This window comes from Haemaphysalis longicornis, unplaced genomic scaffold (genome assembly GCF_048455015.1).
Source record: "Haemaphysalis longicornis isolate Haplotype H1 unplaced genomic scaffold, Haemaphysalis longicornis Haplotype H1 scaffold_1, whole genome shotgun sequence".
Taxonomy (NCBI): domain Eukaryota; kingdom Metazoa; phylum Arthropoda; class Arachnida; order Ixodida; family Ixodidae; genus Haemaphysalis; species Haemaphysalis longicornis.
The window spans coordinates 378181978-378194998 of NW_027526203.1; the positions used below are offsets into that span (position 1 = coordinate 378181978).

The 13021-nt window shown below is 48.2% G+C and overlaps 1 long non-coding RNA gene across 1 annotated transcript in view; it reads right to left on the reverse strand.

Annotated features, from left to right (window-relative positions):
• LOC144171748 (uncharacterized) overlaps window positions 1-11118 on the reverse strand; it is a 48534-nt gene extending 37416 nt beyond the window's left edge. The window contains exon 1 of the long non-coding RNA XR_013322966.1: window positions 10962-11118. This is a non-coding gene — a long non-coding RNA (uncharacterized LOC144171748). The remainder of the gene's footprint in view (window positions 1-10961) is intronic.
• Window positions 11119-13021: the final 1903 nt, after the last annotated feature.

The following is a 13021-nucleotide window of genomic DNA, read 5'->3' on the forward strand; positions in this document are numbered from 1 at the left end:
TCACGCCAAATCAAGGAACAAATTCAAATACTCCTTGGTGGCAAGGCCATCACTCCAAGCCCCAGCATAATGATCCTGAGCCTACATCTCCAGGCCAACACCAAGAGTGACGTATCCTTACTGCACCTCAAACACAGCATTAATCAAATCGTAGAAATCATCAGGCGAGTTGCCACCAAGAAGCGAGGCCTCAAGGAATCCGAAACCTTTCGATTATTTAAAGCTTTTGTCCTCTCGAGAATCACTTACGTCAACCCCCTCTTCTCGGCAAGGAGGACATAGAGATGCTTTATATAATGATTAGAAAGGCGGTTGAGCAGGCCATTGGCCTTCCCATGAGTGCGTCCACAGAGGCTGCTTACCACGGCGCTCCACAACACGGTGGAAGAGCTGATAGAAGGCCATCTTTCTAACCAGAAGCTCCGACTCAGAACTGCGGTGGGTCGCCGCATGCTTCACCACATTGGCTGGGCAGCACAGAATGTCACTCCGCTTGATGTACTCCTGGACACTTGGCGACTAAAACTAAATATGCTCCCTTTGCTTAGAAATATGAACCCCTCACAGGACGACAGTAGCCGACAAGCACGGGCTCAAGCGCTCAACACCACCCTCGGTGGGGATCATGCAGTTATCTACACAGACGTCTCGCAACATCGAGGGCAGAAATACGCCATCATCGCGGCTACCTCCAGAACCAACGTCCTTGCGTGTATTTCACTCAAGACCCAAGAAATGACGGCAGCCGAGGAGGCAGCCATCACCTTGGCTCTCACTCAACCAGGGGTTCGGAAGGTAGTCACCAATTCCCAACAATCCTGCCGGAATTACCAGTCGCGTTGGGTGTCCCGACCTGCACTGCATGTGCTAAAACACTACTCCCCAAACGTTTCCATTCAGCTCATCCGGACACCCGCTCACGCTTCCTTGGAGGGCAACGAATACGCCCACCAACAAGCCTGCGCTTTTACCTCCCGTGCTATGGAGCTGCACGAGGACAGTCACCCGCTGGTCACGTTCATGGAGATAACCCAGCATTATCGCCTTCAGAGACAGACCCTACCTTCGCCTTACCCTGACTTTTCCAGAGAACAACAAACTACCCTACGGCTCATACTTCTGAAAGATTTGTACCGTGTCCCCGTGGTAAACGTGACAAGTTGGGGGCCGATGTGTGTGAGGGCCAATCAAACGGTCACGGGCCCTGCTCTTGCTAGCACGCTGCAGTTTCAATGAACTGCGACAGCATCGTCGGTATGACTGCTTCATTTGACACCGCAACCAGTAACACCAACATATAATGATTTTGTTATTTCTTAGATAGAGCGCGAGAATAATTTCATGCATCGTAGCAAGTAGCAAACGCATTGCTGTCTTCCCTGCAATGTTTATGACATACACATGGTAGATTGCATTCCCCGTGAGACACATTCGAATACTCAAGTTAATGCCATGGGCCTCACGGTGAACATACTGGACGCTGCATCGTCTAGCCGAAAGATTTCGGAAGAGAGAAGCGAAGGCGATGAAGACGAATGCGCGGCACGTGCGCAGTGGTGGCGCAGGTAGGTAGAGCGATGAGGTGGCGTGAAGGCACGTGCAAAGAAAGGAAAGCCTTGGTGGTGGAAAGATGCGCGTTGGTTGCCCATCGTCTGGATCCTGCCCCAGAAGGCGTCGGTGACGGAGGTTTGGCCACAGAAGACCGCTTCCGCAGAGCGTGCCACATGCCATCGGAAGTCGCCCAAGGGGCGGCCCAGTGTAAAGACGCACGTGACGGAGATTCCTGTCCATGGGGGACCGCGTCTGCACTGCGTTCGAAATGCCGCCGGGAGTCGCCAGAGGACCACCGCCACCACGCCAGGGGGAAGGCGCCGGTTCCACGCGAGATGCATGCGCAGGTGAAAACTACACTCTTAGTCATCTTTGAACACGCAGCACGCGGAACGCGTACAACTGCTTGCCGATATCGTTATTTTTGGGACTCTGTTTTGGATAGGTAGATTGGCACTGCAGTAATTCCCAGCTAACTTGTATTTGTTGAGGCTTGTCTTACAGCGAAGGCGCGTGCCGATATTCCCAATGGCACAGTCGTGTCCGCCGCTGTAGACGAGTAGAGAATACGCTTTGCGGTAAAGCCAACTTTCTCGCGAATGCTAAGACGACTCTATCACCAGGCCGAGTTTCACTTGCTTGCTGCAATTAGCGTTGGCCGTGTAGTTGTTAACAATTCCGAATTCCGTCTGCTGTCAATACACAGTATGGATACAAGTATGGATACAATACAAGGGAAGAGTATGGATGTAGAAAACGGCTACATGTCATGTACTTCTGGTGGTGGTAAGGTTTCTGCAAAGTCTGCAGAAATCCGTGCTTTGCCTTGCTTTATACTGCCTTGGTGTTGCCTGCTTGAGCAATTGAAATTCTCAGGATTACGACCCCGGTGTAAAATTAATATATCCTGTTCTGTGCTGCTCATGCTGGTTTGTTTTACTTGAGCGAGGCAACAAAAGCAGTTACAGTGGTACTTGAGAAAAGGCAGGTGGCTTTAAACATTGGCAAAGACAGCTGAAATAAGCATGTGAATGATAAATGGTACAACTATTCGTGATGTGAATTCATGACGTGAATTTTAGTGCAGTTAGTGCCGAAAATGAAAACTGATGATCGGCCTTCACGAAGCTGCACCTGCGGCTGAACCTTCCGAACAAGTTTGTTCTCTCTCTAGCAGCAACTATGAAGCAACTAATTATTTATGATACATTTTAGTGCATTTAAAATATATTTACGATGCATTTCTCGGAAAACACTTTTATTATATTGGTAATGTATTTGTAGTACAATAAGTTGATGCCAGTGAAATTTATTCATTTATTTACAATACTGCCAGTCTCCACAGAGACCATAGCAGGTGGACACTACAATATACAGTTACAAAGAACATTTAACACTTTAAGGATCGTAAATAGCTAAATAAGTAAATAATAGGTAAAAATGAAAATCAGCAACTTTGAAATTTGCAAACAGCAATTATGCACACCATACACAAAGTGCTACAAGTACAAGATAATTTTCATGAAAAAAAAACAATGGTAGTTTAACATTATGCACTATATGCACAACTATCCACACCAAGTACAAATGCATGCTGGTTTGCATGTCACAGAAAAGCAACGGCATATCAAAGACGCTAAGGGACGTCATTTTCAATTCTTGATAAAAAATCGCACAATGACTCGGCATTAGTGGTGAACGGGGCTAACAAATTCCATTGGTGGATGGCAACTGGAAAAAATTAGTATAAACGCATCATTGTTACACTTAGGTTTTAATGAAGTATTTGTATGTTTGCGCAGGGTAGCTCGTGTTTGCGAATATTCAACGTACTTTGAAACGTCTATTTTGTAATAATTATGTAAGAGTTGATAAGGAAATTTTAAACGTGCCTGCTTCGCTTTTGTTTCGAGCGTGGGAAGCCCAGAAACAGCTAGAAGGGTAGGGGGTGAATCAGCCAGTTTAAATTTGTTATGTATGAATCTTATGGCCTTCCTTTGTACCTTTCCTATTTTCTGTATGTTAGTCACGGCATGAGGAAACCATACAGTATTTCCATATTCAAGGATCGGCCTATTGAATGTTTTGTAGGCTAGTAGTTTTGTTGAGGTGGGTGCCAGATGGAGCGACCTGCGAAGAAAAAACAGTTTTTGCATGGCAGAAGAAGTAACAGTATCAATGTGGGCGTCCCACCTTAGATCTGATGTTATTGTTAAGCCTAGATATTTATGTCTCTGTACATTTGTGAGAGCAGCGCCATTTATGTTGTAGCGAAAGTTCTTTTTTTCCGTATTATCGTCATGCATGCAGATTTTTTCCAAATTAATTAATTTCGAATTAATTTCAAATTAAATGCATTTAAATTTGAAACGCATTTTATTTTGCATTAGCAATACTAACAATGTACTTGAAGTATACTTGAATTATACTTGAAGTAAACTTCTCATATTGTTATTGCACTGATAGTGCATTTCCAGCATGTTAATTATATGTTCACAAAATGTACTTGAAATTCATTTTAATTGTGATCAGCTTGCAATTAATCATAGCACTGAGTTTAAAATGTATTTAGAATTCATTTGTAATGACCGTATTTCTTGCATACTTTTAAAAGTGTATTTTTAATAAGGGGGATAATTTCGCAAATATATATTTTAATGTATTTTAAATGTCTTCAAAAATACGAAATGCACTTTGAATATATGTGAAATGCACTGGGGCATATTTGAAGCATATAACTTTGCTGCTTGGGTGACGATCTCGCAAGCAGCGCTGTGTGGGCGTGCTCGTTGCCCCGTAACATTTCCTCTACAGGAGTCTAAACTAGTTAAATTGTCCTGTAGTTCGGTGTTAGTTGCTGTTGGAGTAATTTTGCGGAAACTTGTGAACTCCGTCCTTTGCTGTAGCTGCGTATGGCCGCTTCAGAGTAGTTGATTATGTATTTGGCCCGAGTTGTGATGATCGATAGAGCGATTACCGCCTGCTCTGCAGACGCATTTTTTGTGAGTACTGTCGCCGAGTACAGGGTTTTTTTTGGGTGGTCCGCTGTACCACCACAGCCATGACGTTGTTGTCGGGATAGTCTACAACCACTGTTCTACTGTTCTACGTGCATCTACAAACACTGCTTCGGGATTGTCGCCGTATTGTTTTGTGAGCGCTCGTGCCCTGGCCGTTCTCCTGGCCTTGTTGTACATACCCTCAAACATGGTTCCGGTATCATGGATAATTATTAGTTTCACTTTTAATACAACTAAGGTGAAGCCGCCGCCCCTGTGCCATTTCAGCATCATCACAAAAGCCACGCGTGGCACGGGCAGCCCCATGCTTGTCTTCTAAAATAAAACTCTAGTTTTTCCAAGTTTCATTAATGTATAATTAACAGAGACGTACGCTTCATCGCTAATTGCGTGTTTTGCATCTTGCACTCGTTTGGCAGTTTCGCTCTCCGACTGCGTTCACAGCGTGGGTTAAGGGCCATCTTTTGGTTGGTGAACCCCCATCGCTAGATGCAATATTGTCACGGGAAGAGGAAGGAGAAGAAGCAGGAAGCCGTGGGCCCAACCTCGACTGTCGCCGTTTCTCAACAGCTAGACAACTGTTTTTGAAGGAGCCGATTGAGCGGTTGGGGTTGACTTTATCGATAACACTTATATTATCTATTGGCGCATCAAAGCTGGGGTTTGCGAGAAGGGATATATATAATTGCATTCAAAATTTTCTTTCTGCCTCAGGTCGTTTGAATTGCTAAACGGTGCTGATTAATGGGTAATTCGGGTTTCATTCACAAGTAAGTTTCCTTTTACAGCCTCTTTCCGGAAATAAGTATTGTGAAGTCCCCACGTTTCTAACCGGTTTAGCCCTGGCCAATCCCCCCTTGTGGGTACGTGCCAAAATATTAGAGGACATCATCATCATCAACAACCTCTGGTGAAGAGGCAGCTGTGTGGGGCGCGCAGCCTGCGCGTGTTCTGTTTCGCGGCCGACATCGTGTAAATAGTGCAAGACTATGCTATACGCACGACGTTCTACAATCCTACCTGCATGCATGCTATACGCACTACCCACGAGTTCTTTGACATCGGTTACAATGCTCGCTTGCCTTTATGATGGCAAAGTGGAGCCTCCGACTTATGCACAGTAGCTCAGTGTTCGAACCCTAGCCCCTCCAGGCCTTTAATTTTTGTGACAATGGTCATCTTTTTCTGAATTGTATTCTTTTGTTTTACAATGGCCCCCTTTTGGTGAAGCAATCAATCAAATTTATATGTTTCTCCGCTTTTTTTTTTGCTGGAGTGGAGGGAGGCCGCTTTCGGCACAGGTCACCTAAAGCACTGCTCTGCATTCCGGGGCTCACTTTTTTATGCAATCCCTTTACTTATTTCACTTACGTGCTTACATACAGTGTTTACATACGTGCTTACATACAGTAGTGCCTTTTAGATTGCTGTCGACTCAGCGTGCGCAAAAACAATGTTTATATTGCGTAAAATAACGAAGTCGTGCGTACAGTCTTAAATGCGATAATAACGTGCGCTGCATATTTGGACGGGGGACACGGACAGTGAAAAAGACAAAACCATACGATTGCGCACCATCGTATGGTTTTGTCTTTTCCACTGTCCGTGTCCCCCGTCCAAATATGCAGCGCACGTTATTATCGAATTCAAGACTGTACCAACTAGGCCCTAAACATGCCTTTATTAACTTCGTGCGTATACAGACCTACAAGTGCCGTGCGTGTAGCCGCAGCCATAGTGTAAATACATCGCATGCTTCGTCTCATTTGCCTTGCTGCCACGTAACATGTTTCGGTGGAGGTTGTGGTGTTCATCCCCATCCTGGCCTCCAGCCTCACCCCGTCTCGGTCTCATCGCTCCAACGCTGTTGGATCGCGTCGCCCCGCCCTGGCCCCGGTGAGCCATGGACGTGACCATTCCCTAGCCCCGTGTCCCCCGCCCATGACCCACCGAGACCAGACGACCTGACCTAAAGCCGACGACTTTCCTCTGCCCAGGTCTCCGGCGCGTTTACGATGGCTTTGAACGTTCCTTCGTGGCGCCGGCGGGTATTGCTGTTCAGGGGCCGGTCCTCACCACGTCCATCGTCCTCATTTGTGGGCGCAAGGGCTTCTCCACTTTTCCTCTCATCTATAGCATCTTCACCGCACCTTGACTTTACTGAGGCCTCGACCGGGACGGTCGCTTTCGACGAGGGGGTTGTGGAAGAAGAGGAAGAAGAGAGCTGTGGGCCCAACCTCTGGTGAAGAAGCTGTGTGGTGGGACGCGCAGCCCAACGTTCCTGCAGCCTGCGCGGGTTCTGTCTCGAGGCCGACATCGTGCAAATAGTGTAAAATCATCGCTCACGCTTTCCATGCTTCGTCTCCTTTGCCTTGCTGCCACGTAACAATATGAGTTCTCCAAGCTGCGTTTGTTCATTTTTGTTGCGTTGGACAGGACGCCGGACATCAGTGCGTGGCGGTCACCATATATAGTATTCCAACTCAAAGGTATTAGTTACTTCTCCACGAATATCATTGTTGAGCTCACCAACCACAGACGTCGACATAAAGAGATACTCCGTGTTCTCTTTCTGGAATGAGATCTTATAGTTCTCCGAATTGAAATACTCCAATCTCGAGAAACTCTGCGACGGTCTACTAATTTGAACAGAAGTATACTGCAGCCAAAGCCACCTTTGTTCCACCAAACTTTATGAATATGCTGAGCACGAGGTCGCGGGTTCGATTCCCGGCAGCGGCGGCCGCTTTTCTGATGGAGGCGAAAAGCAAAAACGCCCGTGTGTACGAGATTTCGGCGCACGTTAAAGATCCCCAGGTGGTCTAAATTAATCCGGAGCCCTCCACTACGGCGCGCCTCATCGCCTGTGTTGCGTCGGCGCGTTAAACCCCACAATCAATCAATCAAACTTTATGAATATCTCCCTCATACTCAAAAGCATCGTTGGGATCGTTTTTTTTTATTCAATCTATTTCTACCATGCGTCCCGTGATCAGCATCGAACCCCTTACTCTCCTGGATAATTCGCTACTGATTTGATTGATTGATTGATTGATTGATTGATTGATTGATTGATTGATTGATTGATTGATTGATTGAGCGATCGTTCGATTGATTGATTGCTCGATCGTTCGATTGATTGATTGACTGATTGCTCGATCGTTCGATTGATTGATTGATTGATTGATTGATTGATTGATTGATTGATTGATTGATTGATTGATTGATTGATTGATTGATTGATTGATTGATTGATTGATCGATCGATCGATTGATTGATTCATTGATTGATTGATCGATTGATCGATCGACCGATCGATCGATCGATCGATCGATTGATTGATTGATCGTTCGATTGATCAAACGTTTGATTGATTGATTGATTGATTGATTGATTGGTCGATTGATCGATTGATTGATTGAATGATTGATTTATTGATTGATTGATTGATTGATTGATTGATTGATTGATTGATTGATTGATTGATTGATTGATTGATTGATTGATTGATTGTAGAGCTGAACGCGCCGACGAAACGCAGGCGATGAGGCGCGCCGTAGTGGGGGGCTCCGGATTAATTTTGACCAACTGGGGATCTTTAACGTGCGCCGAAATCTCGTAAACGCGGGCGTTTTTGCTTCTCGCCTCCATCAGAAAGGAAGCTGCCGTGGCCGGGAATCGAACCCGCGTCCTTGGGCTCAGTAGCAGGGATTCATGAACAAATACTGTGAGTGAGTTCGAATTAGATGTGGACCGAAACATTCCAACCTTCCCCACCGGAAGTGTGCACCCGACCATGCACGTAATTGCGGAAACTTTCCGCTGAGGGCACAGCCGCAAGTTTACCGCACCACTGTGCAGACCACTCTTGCGTTCCGTCTAGGAGATAAATGAATCGCGACGTGTTGGTTCACTGGCTGTGGTTACAATTAAATCCCAGAAGCAGGATCAGCAGGCGCCATTGCACGCGCTTGCGCACGTATATGGCGGGCGCCGGTGTCGTGGAACTGGGCCCCGTCGCTCACTACGGTGATCCGTGCTTCCTGAGTGATCTACACGAAGCACCACGAAATCCAGGTGGTCGGACATCAGCATGAAATCTTGCCTGCAAACGACCTCCTCGGCCAGGAATCGAACACGCGACTTTGTGCTAAACACGCCCGTTTCGCCGTGCGCGCGCGCGTCCGTCCCAGTGACGCGCGCATGCGCAATCGGGTTCCGGTGCCCGCCGCCGGTAGCGTGGCGTCCGCTAGCCACTATGCTAAAACTATCTAATAATCTGATTCTACAAACGACTGCCGCCGGATTAGCAGCCCCTTCAAAACCACATTTGGTGCTGGCGTGAAAGCTGCCCCTGAATTACAAGATGCGACGTACCTGCGGATTAATTCTGTATTGTTAACCGAACAGTTCATGGGGAAATCCGTAAGGGGGAGCAAGTTTCTGCGAAGGAAAATCCTGTTACCAGGACGAATTTTTCTTCCACTGCGAAGTTTCTGAGAAAGCTGTATAGCTTCCCTCTGTAACCGCGTACGGCTGCATTTCAGGTGGATGTCAAATTTTCGCTCGCCGTTGTGGAATTACCAAACGCCGTGCTCCGGGCGCTTTTCTATTGTGCCTCCGTCAAAAATTCAAGCACTGAGACCGATAATAAAGCTCGCAACCTCGTGCTGAAGCCTCTGAAAAAAAGTATTTTCGTGGGGCGGAAGCCCCCAAGCTGCAGATATGTATTGAGCCGATTTTCGCTGTGAAATGGGACAAGCGATGATATGCGGTTCATGGCGTGTGCGCCAGCAAGTGAACGTTGTTTTACGCTAGAGAGAACCAGGCATGATTTCAGACATCCGAAGGATACTTCTGTGGCGGTCCCTCGGCGGGGTGTTAAATGCAGCCCGCAGGCGTGATTTTTGCCTTTGTTGTTCCTAGCTGGCCGCCTCTGACGAATCCGTCAAATTGCCTCCATGATTAGCCATTATTGGGCTACAGTTTTGGCGAAAAGAAAATGGTGGGGAGTGGGAGGGGGGTAATCTCCCAGGGAGCCGACATGAAATGTGGCCCCGGTTAAGGTATACCGGCCTGTTTGTATACGTCCATAGGCGTTCGCAGTATGGCCTCCCAACACCCTTTTTCCACTTATTACACCCTTTTCGGCCAAAAAGGGTGTAAAAAGTTTAGTGTGTAGGGCAGCGAAAGTTGTGTGGGGTGCACTTGGCATCGCCGAGGGCGGGGTCGGAGGTATAAAGGACTCTCAGCGCAGCTGCTAAGATATAAACAGATTATATTGGTAAGTTCGTTTCCCTTAGGAAGGTATGCCAACGCATAGTTTCCTCATGTATCGATCCGTTCATCTTCCCCCCCCCCTTTTTTTTTTTCAAATTATGACCGCCCTCCACGCTTTCAGAGGTTAGGTTTTCACATCCCTAGCTGGGGAAAATTCGTCGGACGCGTATACTTCGCTTCCCCTCTGCCTACTTGTCCATACACACGCCCATTTAGCACGTTAAAGATCCCCAGGCGGTCAAAATTAATCCGAAGCCCTCCGCTACGGCGCGCCTCATCGCCTGCGTTGCGTCGGCGCGTTAAACCCTACAATCAAATCAACCCATTTAGATTCCGCGATGAGAACAATATCCCTCACTCATAACGAGGCGTTTTTCTCGGGTCTATCGTGCCCACCTGCCTGTGATCCCGCTCACAGTTTTCGTGCTCTTCTTCTCGACAGAACAGTACCGGTATGATGGAAGGAAGGCGTCACCCTGGCAAGAAGATTGCGGGCAGGCTTCGACGCGTGTTTCGGCTAGTAATTGTATGCCCTGACGGACGACATACGCCGGGAAAGCAACGACCCGGCTACCCGCAGTCATCGCCGACAGTGAAGTGGTACGCGTTTGCCTACCGCCAACCTTGAAGGACTAGAGGCAAACGTCGGCGCGCGGCAGTAGTCGGTGACTTTCTACGGTCTCCGAGCGATCAGCTGCCAAGGGCACACTCAACTCGTTATATACGCGTGTCAGGCGTCCATAGTGAGCCGCACTTTAAATATCCGCAACTCCATTTCCCTGGCTATGCTTTTGGTTCACGTTTATTATTATTTTTTAAATATTCCTCCTCCTTCTCCGCCTACTCCTCCACGTGCTTCTGGAAACGTGCCCGGAGAACAGCGTGTAGAACGGGACAAGTGATGGGCTGGGATGGGCGCAGAAGAGGACGCCTCAGGTCGTCGCCTCGACACCGTCCATGACGCGACGACCCCTTGATAGAGAACGAAAGGCCGTACCACCCGGCTGAGCCATCGTTACCCAAGGGACCAGCCACACCAAGAAATGAACACATCGCTAAATGAAATCGCCGGTTGGAAATGAGATTAAGATCCGCCCAAATTTACGCACCTGGGACCAAAGTGCAGAGCAGCTCCCACCAAAAAGAACCCCTTGAAACTGGTCGTTTCTTCTCCTGTCGCCATTTCAAGTACGTTGCTAACACTTCCGAAGTGTTCGAACGATCGTGCGCTAAAGCCGTACTCACGTGTTGTTCCTCGCAAGCAGATAAAACATCTACTGCGCATTTCTCGAGGCATAGCGCTGGACGGAATGCACAGGGTGCCTTTTCATCTAGCGGCCACGGAAATTCGTCTTCTTGATAAGACGTACTCTCTGACTGTATAGTGATGCCGTCAGTGTCAATCAAAGGTGGCATTTCGGCGAACTGGTGAATAGCCGAAATACTGGTAGCGTTCATACTAGTTAACGTGGTGATTGATTGATTGATTGTGGGGTTTAACGCGCCGACGCAACGCAGGCGATGAGGCGCGCCGTAGTGGAGGGCTCCGGATTAATTTTGACCACCTGGGGATCTTTATCGTGCGCCGAAATCTCGTACACACGGGCGTTTTTGCTTTTCGCCGTTAACGTGGTGTCTCCCGAAATCTTGTGCAGTACGTTTGTGCACAACAACGAGTTCAGGCTTGTTCAGTCTCATCTTGACGCATTATTATTTAGTTCGAAGCGCCCAAAACCGATTCCAGAAAATAAAAGCCCCTTGTTCTGTGTTTTTCGTGAGTTCGGCTATTCTGGAAGTCGTGCAACACCGCAACCAGGGACCGTGGGCGTATTTTTTTTTTTTTTTTTACGCTACGTCTCCGTATTTACAGCCGCACAGAAGTTACGGCGGTAATCCAAACTACATATATCTACAGCGAAAAGCTACACTTGATCTCTGCTCTTTCTTCAACTTTTTCTAAGCTCAATGGAAGCGCAGCTCACAGATCTCAGGTAATGCACCGTCGCGAGTTAATGCACGCTTTTCGCGATTATCAGCCGCGCAACCAAACGATTCACGTTGCTTTGTCGGCGCTGCCGGTTATAGTGACACATTTTCACAATAAAGCGTCAAGCGAGTGCCTGCCTGCGCAACTGCAGCAAAGCAGCAGCGGGTAGCAAAATGAAGAGAGGGAGAAAAAAAATCAACGCTCCCCCTCCCCTCTCTCCAGGCTTCGCCTTCTCCTTCTCCCTCTCCGCGACGCTCGCTCGACTCAGTTCGTCGCTGACGGCAAATCGCTCGTCAGATAGCTGGGTCGTCGGCTAGGCGCGCTGCGTCACGAACACAACATGGCCGCTGAATAAGGTTGGCGCAACGTCAGGCACAGACGCCATCTTGGAACGCGGCGGGGACGGAGAGCACGAAGGAAGGCGGAGGGCTGGGAGGCTGCCTTGCCACGGCCTTCCAACTGCCTCCCCTCCCCAGCACGTCGCGCGCCTGGCTAACGTCGCTGCGCGCGAGCTCGATCGAGCCAGCTGCGTGGACAGTGTCCGCTCACCTCACCGCTGACAAAATTTATGCGCTTCAGAGCTCCGATATTTTAAATATGTGCCACAACTTTTACGAAATGTCTTGCTGACAGTAGCTGCGCTCCCCCCAAAGAGGGAATATTGCTCGACTCCATTTGCATTTCAAGGAGTGTAGCGCCTACGGTCAATGCACGGCGTCTAATGGGCTTGTTTTTCTTGTGCCGGGAATAATAGCCTGCTGACATATCGTATGCTCTCGGCAACTGCGAGCGAGTTTACGCGGCCTGTGCTGCTGCGCAGTTTGAGTGTGACCATTCGGCGGAACAAAGCAGCTAGGTCTGAGAGCGACGTACTTCAGCCGTTCGCCAAATGTCCCGGCGCTTCGTTCGCGAGACGTCTTGAAGGCCTCGGGCCGCAGTCTGCAATGCATCCGCGGAGCTCACGAATGCCCGTTCGCGTGGAGAACACGCGCGGCCCCGCTAGCAAGTTATGACCCAGTTCCGGCAAGCAGAGCGTCCTTGCTACTGGTCGCAGCTGCTCATCTCAGCTTTCAGTCGGTGTCTGGAAGTGAGGAATTACGCGCACCAATAAAATTAACAAATTAAAAAAAAATTGTCAAGCCCAAGTCGTACAGTTTTTCAAATGCTTTTTTTTTTTTTTTT